General features: G+C 38.2%; 1 protein-coding gene across 1 annotated transcript in view; it reads right to left on the reverse strand.

The window, feature by feature from the left end:
• The window catches only part of TBX20 (T-box transcription factor 20), a 61,097-nt gene that overhangs the window by 13,581 nt on the left and 34,728 nt on the right, over positions 1-12,788 (reverse strand). The window lies entirely within an intron of this gene.

Here is a 12,788-nt window from a genome sequence, read left to right on the forward strand (position 1 = left end):
GTATTTTCTTTTTTCTTTTTAATATAATTTATTGTCAAATTGGCTTACATACAACACCCAGTGCTCATCCCAACAAGTGCCCTCCTCAATGCCCATCACCCATTTTCCCTATCCCCCCACCCCGTTCACCCTCAGTTTGTTCTCTCTCTGTATTTAAGAATCTCCTGTGGTTTGCCTCCCTCCCTCCCTCTCTGTAACTATTTTTTTCCCCTTCTCTTCTCTCATGGTCTTCTGTTAAGTTTCTCAAGATTCACATATGAATGAAAACATATAATATCTGTCCTCTCTGACTGACTTATTTCACTCAGCATAATACTACTCCAGTTCCATCCATGTTGCCGCAAATGGCATGATTTCATTCTTTCTCATTTCCAGGTAGTATTCTATTGTATATATAAACCACATCTTCTTTATCCATTCATCAGTTGATGGACATTTAGGCTCTTTTATAAATTGGCTATTTATAGTGCTGGCTATTTATTGTTGATAGTGCTGCTATAAACATTGGGGTACATGTGCCCCTATGAATCAGCACTCCTGTATCCCTTGGGTAAATTCCTAGTTGTAGGGTAGTTCTATTTTTTTAATTTTTTTTTGATGAAGTTCTATTTTTTAATTTTTTTTGATGAAGTTCTATTTTTTAATTTTTTTTGATGAACCCCTACACTGTTTTCCAGAGTGGCTGCACTAGTTTGCATTCCCACCAACAGTGCCTTTTCAGATTTTCTACTCCCAGCCTCTGGTAGTTTCCTCAGATGCATATGCTAATCAGATCTCAGCTGAACACTCAAGAGGGATCCCAAGGGATCCCCTGAAGATCTCTGCAGTTCTCCTATCCTATAATCTATCCTGTGGATTCTCAATGTTTTAGTCTTATCAGACTCTAAGCTCCTACTGCTAACCTCAGGAAATCTGCCAAGCTCTGCCTGTATTCTCCATCCTTGTGCCATGACCTAGATACTCTCTTAGACTATAAAGCTGGTGCCATCAGAGGGCTTACCTCATTTAATTCCCATCCCTTGGGGATTACTGTCTTTTGTTGCCTAATGTCCAATGTCATAAAAAATGTTTCATATATTTCATGTGTTTCTTATTTAAGGCAAGAGAGTATACTTGCTACTTTACCTGAAGCAAAGTCCCCCCAGGGGATCTTCTGAAAATTCCAAATCCCAGGCCACACACACAGACTAAGTAAACCACAATCTCTTGGGGTGGGACCCAGACTACAGTAATTGTCAAAGCTCCCCAAGTGACTCCAATGGGCACACAAGTTCAGGAACAGAAGAGTGGTATGTGATGGATGCTTTTTGCCATATACTCCTCTGTACCATTTGAACTTTGGGCATATGTATTGTTTACTCAAAATTAATAGAAATTATAAAAATATCATGAAAATACTACCCTGCCAATGAACAAAAAGAACTGCCGAACTAACATCAATACTTGGTAGATTTACTATAATGAATTGATAAAAATTGTCATTAACATGCTGATTTTTTAATATAGTAAATGCACTGAAGGTAGAGAGTAGTATATTGGAAATGTCATGGGCTTTAAAATCATTTATCAAATGGATGAATGGAGAGATGAGTAGGTGGACCACCTAGAACTATTTTTACATTCTAGTTTTGTTACTTCCTTAACCTCTCTTCATCTGTAAATTGAGAAGAATACTAGCCTTACAGGGCCACTAATCCAGCCAAAAAATATTTATCGAGTACTTATTATGAACAAGGCACTATTCTATAGCAGTAAGCAAACATAAAAATCCCTAACAGGGAAGGAGGCTCAAGAGGAGAGAGAGAGAGAGACTTTAAGAAAAATATGAAGCACATTAGATAATGATAATAGTGCTATGGAAGAATAAAGCAGGGACTAGTGCTAAGAATGGTAACTATGGGGATTAAATATGATAAGGTATTTGCACCGGCCAAAACGGTGTCTGGCACATAGGAGGTACGTAGTAACCTATAAAAGTATACCTAAAGCAGGTAAAATATTTTATTTTCTTAGATTATATTTTTCTCCAATTTATCTACCCATCTGAATCATCTTAATTCAGAGCAATGAGATCCAAATTAGAGGATTCTTCTTGTTGACAGAACATTAAAGTCAGCAGAGAACTTGACTAGAGTGTTATTTGCAGTATTTAAAAAAAAAAATTAATGTTTTATTTATTTTTGAGAGACAGAGTGCAACCAGGGGAGGAACAGAGAGAGAGGAAGACACAGAATCTGAAACAGGTTTCAGGCTCTGAGCTGTCAGCACACAGCCCGACGTGGAGCTCAAACCCACAAACCGTGAGATCATGACCTGAGCCGATGTCGGATGCTTAACCCACTGAGCCACCCCGGCGCCCCTATCTGAAGTTCTTCTATAAAATTATACCTATCATAAAAGGTAAAATGTTAAGCTTAAGTGAGTCCATATCGCTTGTTTAAAAGTGTAACCTATTTTTAAAAATCTCTTGTACAGACCTGTTTAAGCCTCTGAGTTAGACTTGTTGAAATGAAAATAGTTTATCATGTACTAAGAGGCACCAGTAAATATATTAAATGCAGAAGTTAATAGAAAAGGATAATTTGGCAGGACAGGGACCCTAATTAACCAATTTCCCAACTGTCACATATTTTAACTTTTATATGTCCACACTCTGGTAACGTTGGACCCCCACAACCTTAACAGCAGATGTCACTTACTCGAGGACTTATTTTACTACAATATTAGAGAGTTACTGTCTTTTGGGGTAACCTGGGCCATTAAGAAAATAGTCAAGTAAGCTTAGCAATCCTTAAAATTAAAACTATAACATACATTCAAGCTGATGTCCTTTTAGTCTGAGCCATGTGTCATACAGTTAATATTTAAAATGAACATAGGTGGTTATTTTCACCAAGGAACTTGCTTCAAATACCCTAGAAAACATTTTCTCTTTGTGTAGTTAAAAGGAATGGCCATCAATAGGCCCATTATGGATGGTATATCTCTGAGGTATATTCCTCTCCCCATCCTATGCATATAAGCTGTTCTATCCAAGCATTTAAATTCAAAAACAAAATGCAGTATTTGTTTCTCTAAAAATATCCTTGCATAAAATCACTTAAACATCTTTCACATACACAACCTGATAAATCATTTCCCAAATAACATAATGAGTCACTGCCTTATAAAACACCTTGCTTTTCTATAAGAAGAACAATATATTCACTTTGTCCTTGGTAGATCACTAGTATCATTACTTATTTTCATCTCTAGGAGGGAGAAGAAAAAAGGATTTTATCGAAGTGATTTACTTGTGTCAGGCCTGGAAGTGAATGAAAGCAATAGCAGGTCTTATATAAAGGGTGCCATAATTGAATTATTGCCTTTTAAGTGATTGAAAACAGTGGTGCAATATCAGGGCCATCTCTTCGAAGATGTTACAAAGAGTAGACAGCCCCCATTCTTTATATCTAATCCCTGTTTCTAGCAGAATGAAAAGTGCAAAGAACCTGTTTAGGCCTAGAAGCCCTATTGCAAGGACTTCTAAAATACTGTACCCTGAAAAATAAGGGATGACTCACCTAATGGGTTAAGTGATTTAGATATCACAAGCTACGAGTGTCTTGTAATGCTCAGTTCTCTTATAGCCTAAAGAAAGAGACTGTAACTTTAGTAGGCTTCCTTTGGATCTAGTAGATAAATAAAATGGGTACCTTTACTGAAGTATCATTACCGGCCTTTCTAAAAATCTAACATTAAATTATTTTTCTAGGTAAGAGAAATACATTATCACTTTAGGTATCTCTAAAAGATCCCTTTTGACTATAATGTAACCATCAATCCCAAGAATAATATACATGTGAGAGGCACTATCATAGCCAGAAGGTGGGCAAGATAAAGGGTAGCTACAACGATGATGTTGATATCCTGCCAAAATGTTTGGACCTGTTTGAAGTCACTGTTCAAACCCCAAACAAGCAAAACCAAAGCACTCTATGAGTATTGGAACTGACTGCCCATCATCTACCTCTGAAACTAGAGTGCAAATTTCTCAAGGTTCAAAAAGCAAAACCTTCCTTTTTCCCTCACATTCTCCTTTGCACCACCACTATACTTAATATATTATTCTTTTACTGTACTTTCTAGATTGATCACAATCATGTGCGTGCATGACTATCTCTACTACTGCACCGCTGGCCCTTGAACAAAGAGAGAATAATACTTAATCTAGTCAGTGGTTCTCAAATTTTAGTGTGTATTATGAACTGAATGTCTGTGTCCCCCCGAAAATTCACCTGTTGACATCTTAACTCCCAATTTGACGGAATTAGGAGGTGGGGCTTTCTGTGGCTTTCTGCTTTTCAGTCATGTGAGGACACACTGAGAAGATGGCTATGGCTGCTGACCCAGAGACCATACCTAGAGAACCACTGCCCTAATGTGGTGGTTACAAGTATGCTTGGTGGGAACCTGCTTAGCTTGAATCCTAGCTCTGCCACTTGCTAGCTGTGTGCTTGTGGGCAAATTACTTCACTTCTCCACACCTCAGTTTCCTCATCTGTAAAATGAGAATATTAATATGGTCTAGCTCTTAAGGTTATTATTAAGATTCAATGATTTAATACACATAGAGAACTTACATTGGTACCTGGGATATAATAAGAATTCAATAAATGTTTACAGATAAAAATAAATTCTTGTTGTTATTATTGGGTATCAAGATTGTGTGTTCCTAAAGCTGGTTACAGAGTCATAATCATTTTAGATGAAGTTAGGACTTCCAGTAGCTATAACTTGCCATGCTTCATTGAAGCCATCCTACACTATACATGTCAGGGAGAAAATTAAATATTATTTCAATTTATATTCTAACTTTCTCTCCTAAATACACACCTGGAAAAAAACTATGTTTAGGGAGAAAATGTCAAGTCCACTAAAATCAATTCCAATCTCTAAGAAATAAAATATTTAAAGTTGTTCTTGCTCCTCAATTTGTTCAAGCTTATATCGTCTTCCTGAGCCTTTGTAAATAAGTCCTTGTCACAAAGATTTTCCCAAAGATTTATGCAGATAATGTTATAAATTACTGGAAGACAATCTATCATCAATATCTGTAGCTTCCACAAAGTACTTAATAAATGAGAACTTTACATAATATAATTTAAGATGTATTATAAATCGTTAATTTTAATTTGAGAACTGAAATGTATAATACAATCCATTTTGGAAAAACAAAATAACTTTAATTTTTTAAAAAGCTTTTAGACTCCAGTTTATGATTATTTATTTCACTTAATCCTACTGGTTTTTCTTTTCAGTGGTAATATGCATTTCTGTTTTTATATCATCATTAGCAACTTAAGTAAGTAAACTGGACCAATGAAAAAACCCCCAAAACTATTATGCTTAGTTTCTAAGTCTTACGGCTGTGACAACTAGAAGAAAGGTCTCAAGCAAAGTACAGATCACTCAGCCTCTAAATAAACATTAGTAAATTGTGAGGCAGGGAACAAATATCCTTCATACACAGATACAAAATCACAAGCAGGTAAAAAACGAGGACAATTCACAACTAAATGCCAATTGTGAATAACTCTGCGACTCTAACTACCTGAGTCACGGGTTTAACACTGCTTTATAAAAGAAATGCTTTCTCTTAGAAACTGTGGATAAATGAGTTAACGTTTTAAGGACAGAAACACCGCTTGATAGTTAGAGGAATTCTGTGGTAACTAGAAATTGAAAAAAATTAATTCTGTTAAAAGCCATCCCTTTTTTTTTAAATTTTTTAATGTTTATTTATTTTTGAGAGAGACAGAGACAGAATGTGAGTGGGTTAGGGGCAGAGAGAGAGGGAGACACAGAATCTGAAGCAGGCTCCAGGCTCTGAGCTGTCAGCACAGAGCCTGATGCGGGGCTCGAACTCACAAGCTGTGAGATCATGACCTGAGCTGAAGTCAGACGCTCAACCGACTGAGCCACCCAGGCACCCCCATCCCTTCCTTTTTGAGATTGTTGTCAACAGATTATTTTACTTTATTCAACTAAGAGATTTTATTTGAAAGCAGACTTTAATCCAGTCACCAAAGAAAATCGCTTTCCTTTTATGCATTCAGGCTCTTCTACTAAGTCTCCTCATTGGAGATGACTTTTTTGTTTGTCTTAAATTCAAGTTAGTTAACATGCAAGTGTAGTCTTGGCTTCAGGAATAGAACCCAGTGATTCATCACTTATGTATAACACCCAGTGCTCATCCCAACAAGAGCTCTCCTTAATGCCCATCACAAATTTAGCCCATCCCCCCACCCACTTCCCAGCAACCCTCAGTTTGTTTTCCGTATTTAAGAGTCTCTTATAGTTTGCCTCCCGGTTTTTATCTTCTTTTTCCTTCCCTTCCCCTAAGATCATCTGTTGTGTTTCTTAAATTCCACATATGAGTGAAATCATATAACTGTTTCTTTCCTATGAAGCTGTGTGATCAGATTCCTCTGTATCTGGGCTTTGATTCCTTCTACAAAATGAGGGGGTCGTAGGGAACGAGGAGGCTGGATTAGATGATCTCTAAGATTCATATGGCTCTAACAATTTATGAATCCTTAAATATGTAAAAAGGAAAAATTAAAAACAGCCATTTTGAAAAAGTCCATTAGTTGTAAAGAACCCTGGGTTCTAACCCCAGATCTTCTACTAACTAACTGTGTGACCTGAGCAAATCACTTGCAGGCTCTGGGCCCTCGTCGCTTCATTGGTGTAATGACAGATTAATTGGATGGCTCCCCAAATCATTCCAGCCCCAAAATACACACTTCCTAGAAAGCTAGGTTTAAGGTGGTTTTTTTTGGAAGTTCAACTGCAAAATGTCATGGCACACAGGTATGAATACAATTTAAAATATTTTTCTCATGTTTTATTCTGTGTTTAAGAAAGAATGAACTATATACCAATAATTAAAAATAAAGTCATTTTCATTTATAGAAGATTGGAGTATCATATGTTGTTCAACAGTCTCAGAGATAAAATTCAATTTTTAACTCTTTGATTTCTGTCTCTTCATTCTGAGCAACGTCATATTCCTGGGGCCTGTCCCTCTATGCAGAGGTGATACAGAGGTCCTCTGTCCTCCCCTACTGCAGAAGCCCTGGCCTGCTCTGTGGCTCCTGTGACTGAAAGTGGGCCCCAGGGGAACAGTGAAGGTCGCTGGGAGCAGGGGCAGATCCAAAGGGCAGAGACTATTGTTATTAGCTTTTGCCATTTACTATTTTTAGCATGTTTATTTGCAAGTATCTTGATATGCCGCTGCCGTCAATATCCAAGGAGGGTTTTTTGGATTTGTTTTGTTTTAGCAGGCTTCATTAAAATTCTGTTTCAGTTTTACTTCATTACAGACACTCTGGAGTGTGCCTTTTAAGAGTGTCCATAAGACTCAGGGATAGTTGTACTCGTGAAAGATTAAGGGAATTAGCAAACTTTATGAGCCATAACCAATTCTCTATTCAACTCAGCTGAAGTTTAATCTATTTATTTTCTTAGCTAGTATAGTCCCGTTCTCCCAATATACATATTTCTCTCCTTTGCCTAAATCTATTCTGTTGGTGTTCTCTAAAGACAGGATATGAGAGTGATATGAGAACTTACGTTGTTGGCTATCTGGGTAACAGCTATTAGGCTGAAGTAACCACTTCCAAAATGCCTGACTGCAGGAGCCCTGACTGTCACAGTTTTCTTTTTTCCAAAGCTAGCCCAAATGCTTAGAAGAAAGCCCACATACCAGCAGATATCCTAAGTAGGGGAAAGTGAAGACAAAGAGGAAACATGAACTAATTGCACAAAAGTATACTGCATTAGTCTTGTTCTAGACCAATCCTCAAGAAAAAGATAACTATTACATCCAAAATTCAAAGGTAGCGGAGGATTTTTAAAGAAATACTTCTACTATCCGACATCTGGAAAGAGTACGGAGCATGACATCCATTCCGCTCTACCACTGAGTCCGTCAAAACGGTGTGAGTGCCAGCTGTCTGGAGGGGACCCAGGATGTAGACACAGTCCTCACATTTCACTTCACCCGCGGATTGCCACCTCTCCGACTCTACAGTTATCAGCACTGCTTTTAATTCAAAAAGGATTCCACCGGGAAGCTTACAAGAATTCAGTGTAGGGAGAGTCTTGGATTATACACCAACGACTACTCCCGATAAGGAAGCATGAAGTACAAGAGGAGCAAATGAGTAAAGTTTCAAAGGACTGATACCACCTTCTTTCTGTTCCTTAACAACATCTATGAGTGAAGGAAACAGGGACACAAGTCCAGATAACCCTCTTCTGGGAAGTAGGGATGCCCCTCTGTCTTTTGATCAAGGACAATTAACAACAAAGGAAAAAGAAGGAAATCTTTTGGTCATTCCAGAAAAAAAGACTAAGTCATTTAAATGGACAGGAATATTAGATGGCCATGAGACTGTGAAAGTGACATTTTATATCAGGAGACAATAACAGCATAATTAAGATATGACAGGAAAGAAATGTGAGGCAAGGATTACCTACCAAATCAAACCGACTTTCACAAATAAAGGCCACACACTGTAATGTGCATGCAAAAGACAAGGAATATTGGCCCCACGAGCCTTTCTAGAGGAATCTAGTGGGAAAAAAGAGCTTCAGACAATCAAAATGACTGGGAAACACTGATATAAGATATATCAGTGGGCATTAAATCTATATTTACTTGAAGAACTAAGGTTAAGCCATAAAAAAGAATACGGGGGTGACTGGGTGGCTCAGTCGGTTAAGCATCTGACTTCAGCCCAGGTCATGATCTCATGGTTTGTGAGTGCAAGCCCTGCACTGGGCTCTGTGCTGACAGCTCAGGGCCTAGAGCCTACTTCAGATTCTGTGTCTCCTTCGCTTTCTGCTCCTCCCCTGCTCGTTCTCTCTCTCTCTCAAAAATAAATAAACTTAAAAAAATTTTAAAAATAAAAATAAATTTTAAAAATCTTTAATAAGTAAATAAAAAAGAATACATTGTGTAATGAATATATACTCTGACAAGGTAAATCAAGTATAATTCTCAAGAATGGGAGGAGAATGGGGAGGGAAGATGCTAAGTAGAATAAGTTTTAATTATTTATTAACTGAGATTAAAGGAATATTACTTCCAATGCTTAAAAATAGAGAAAATGAGGGGAAAAAATAAGTTACTAGTTAATTTCAATACTGCTTACAGTAGGGGACCTAGAGAAAATTAGAAAGGGGAGACTAGGAATTTTTTAAAAATATTAGTGTACAGGAAGACAAAATAAGAGCACAAACCTTCATAGTTATCAAAAAATTATAAAAAAGAAAGGTTGCTAATAAAATAGACCACATAGTAAAAGATTATTCACATAAAAGCCTCATTTATCTATTTAAATATAACAAAGCAATACAACTGAACTGAACTCCAATGTATTAATATGTATATCACATATATATTTTATACTCACATAGTATAGAGGTAGAAAATGTGTAGAGTATGTTAATATTTAAGAAAAGAAGGAAGTCAGGGCACCTGGGTGGCTTAGTCAGTTAAGCGTCTGACTCTCAATTTCGGCTCAGGTCATGATCTCACGGTTCCTGAGGTCAAGCCCTGGGTCAGGTTCTGCACTGACAGGGCAGAGCCTGCTTGGGATTCTGTCTCTCCCTCTCTCTCTGCCCCTCCCTTTCTCTCTCTCTCTCAAAATAAATATATAAACTTTAAACAAAAAAGAAAAAGAGGAAAAAATATAAATATGTATCTTCTTATAGTAAAAAACACAAAAAACAGTGCTTTTTTTTTTAATGGTTACTTATAGTAGAAGGAAATAGGGTGGAAAGGATAGGATAGAATCTTGACACCTCTGAATAAGCCACATTCTGTAGATCTGTCTTGAAACTACGTAAATCATTTACTAAGTAATCGTGTAAGAAAATTACATTTTTAATTAAAAAAAACCCAGAAAATACAATAAAACAAACGAACCTAAATGTGTATCATTGGGTAGTAAGCATAACTACATAGAGGAATGATTCCAAGTGACTTCAAAATACTCTAGTAGTAAAATACGGAAAAGAAACTAAGCAAACAAGCTAAAAACAAACACCCGAGTAGAATCTACACTAAGGACACAAAGACCCACAACAAGAATTTTAGCTATTTTTAGGTGCCATGTTGTTGGAGGTATGTGATATGTGTATTGTGAGATCGCTGTGTATCTACACACTGTGAGATAAAGCACATGAGTAATGACAGAACAGTCTATCATTTCCCTCGTTAGTGAGAACTGGATTCTCAGCATGAGAGAAAAGATACAGGTGTAAGGTCAAAGAAGTTAACTAAAGCCTCATCACCCTGAATTTAAATGGAAAGTATTTGTTTGAACTCATGGTGGATTTTATCTTTTTTTTTTTTTTTAACATTCATTCATTTTCGAGAGACCGAGTGTGAGTGAGGGAGGGGCAGAGAGAGAGGGAAGACACAGAATCTGAAGCAGGCTCCAGGCTCCCCACTGTCAGCACAGAGCCTGATGTGGGGCTCAAGCCCACAAACTGTGAGATCATGACCTGAGCCGAAGTCGGGTGCTTAACCGACAGCCATCCAGGCGCTCTATGATTTTATCTTTAATGCCCACATGTGTGTGCACACACCCTTCAAACTGAAAGCATAAGTGGAAAGGTGGAGGCTCACATTTTACTTATTTGAAGTTTGAGTACCTGATTCTTACACATTTCAAATACATCATTTTGCCATTTTAAAATGTGAGTCTGAAAAATATTCAAAAAAATATTTTCTAATTCCCTAACAATAAACTGGATGAGGATGTGTTAGGAGTCTTTCTAACACCTGCTTTCCCAAAAGCCTTTTATACTGTTTTCTAAAGGCCCTGAAAGTTTCTGGTGCTTGGAGAGAAAAAAAAAAAAAAAAAAAAAAATCACAGCCTATTTTCCAGTTCTTCATCATAGCTGAGGTACAAAATTAGAAAATGGGTAACAATACCATAGGTGATTGAAATCTGCAGGAATTCTTAGAAAGTATGCATATCCAGGCTGTTACTTGGTTACCCTACTCTGTCATCTTTCTTCTGGCTTGAACTACACCTGCTAAAATGCCCCTGCGAGCACGTCTCAACCACCACCGCAAAGACAGGAAGGATAAGGTGTTGGTAGAGATCAGATCTCGCCAGTTTTGTCAACAGGCTCAAAGCGAAATTCTGAGTTGCTTCATTTCAGCCCACAGAGAGGAAACATCATCCTATGGACATAAAATTGCTGGGTAGGAGTTTTCCCCGCTGCTAATATTTCCACTGTCCCTTAAAGCTCTAAGCCGGGAATCCTCAAACTTTTTCTAAAAAAGCCAAACAGTAAATGTTTAAAGCTTCACATGCTTTATGGTCTCTGTCAGATATACCCAGCTCGGTCACTGTAGCATGAAAGCAGCCAAATGCAATACATGAACAGAAAAATGTGATTGTCCTCCAGTAAAACTTGATTTATAGACAACAAGACTTAATTTCATATTCTTTTGCATGTCACGAAGTATTATTTTTCTAATTTTTTTCAACTACTGAAAAAGGTAAACCATTCTTACCTTGCGGCCTGTACCAAACAGGTGGCAGATAGCTGTTTGCCAACCCCTGCTCTAAGCCGCTTACCTGATGAGAGATAGGCCCCACTGACCCTGCACCACTTCTAATGAACACCTTACTGCCTCAGACACTCTACAAGCAAGCTGAGAGCTGTGTTAGGACCAAACATCACTTTCTTTTTGAAACTGTAAGTCATCACGAAAGACACAGAAATTGTCCACAAAATATGAGCCTCTTTAGCAAAGCTGCCAAAACATTGGTTGCTCTGTGGCTTGATGCAGATGAAACTTCCATCAATTCCCAGAATATCAGATTTGCAACTTTCCTGAAGTTTCCTTCCTCGTCTAAATTAATACAGTGGCTTTGAGCTCTGAGTGAAAAGGCCTGATTCCTTCTGGGCTTCTGTCCAAATTTCATGTGTTTGCAAGTTGTATTCAGTGCCAGGGGATTTTAAACTTATTTTATAGAGACTTTCAGTATGCATCCTGAATGAATAAGGTGAGATAAGCCTATGTATTTAATTCTCTGCCCCACTGACATGACTGAGAAAACAGGAAATCAGGTAGAATGCCAAATGCACGGTTTAGCCACAAACAGGAGAGGAGTGAGGGAAGCACCAAGCAGCGTGTCAGTCATCACTGGCAAGCTAGCTGGGGAGGGAATAAAGGGAAGTCCTCGGTCAGAGCTTCACCTAAACCCCACCTTGGAGCAGCAGAGATGAATGATAAAGCCAGGTCTGTGAACAGCTGACAAGGAGTGGATTCTCGCACTCTGGAGGCTAGGACTAAGGAATCCCAGAGCGAGGCTCTCAGCTAACCCGGGGTGGTTATCGTACACTGAACGCTGTGGGCCCATGGCCGTGGTTGGCTCTGCTCACTCTGACTCTGGAGGAGGGCTGCAAGGCTGCTCTGCCGGGCTGGTTGGAAGAGGTGCTAACTTCTAGCCGCTGAGGCAGACTGAGAGGGGAGCTCAGTCACTGCACGGTGAAAACTCCCTTTCCTACATTCCCTACCCCACCAATCCACCTGCCACAACTCCGTACCCCAAACAGAATAATTATACTTCCACAGTGGAAAAATTATAAAAAATTTAAATTATCACCCTATTCTTGGGTCTGTACCTGAAAGATTTAACAAAGATCCACATGCTTTTATTCAAAATTAATCTCAACTCCCTAACACTAAGCAATCAGATATCCCATTCTGT

This window comes from Panthera onca, chromosome A2 (assembly GCF_046562875.1).
Source record: "Panthera onca isolate mPanOnc1 chromosome A2, mPanOnc1 haplotype 2, whole genome shotgun sequence".
Taxonomy (NCBI): Eukaryota; Metazoa; Chordata; class Mammalia; order Carnivora; family Felidae; genus Panthera; species Panthera onca.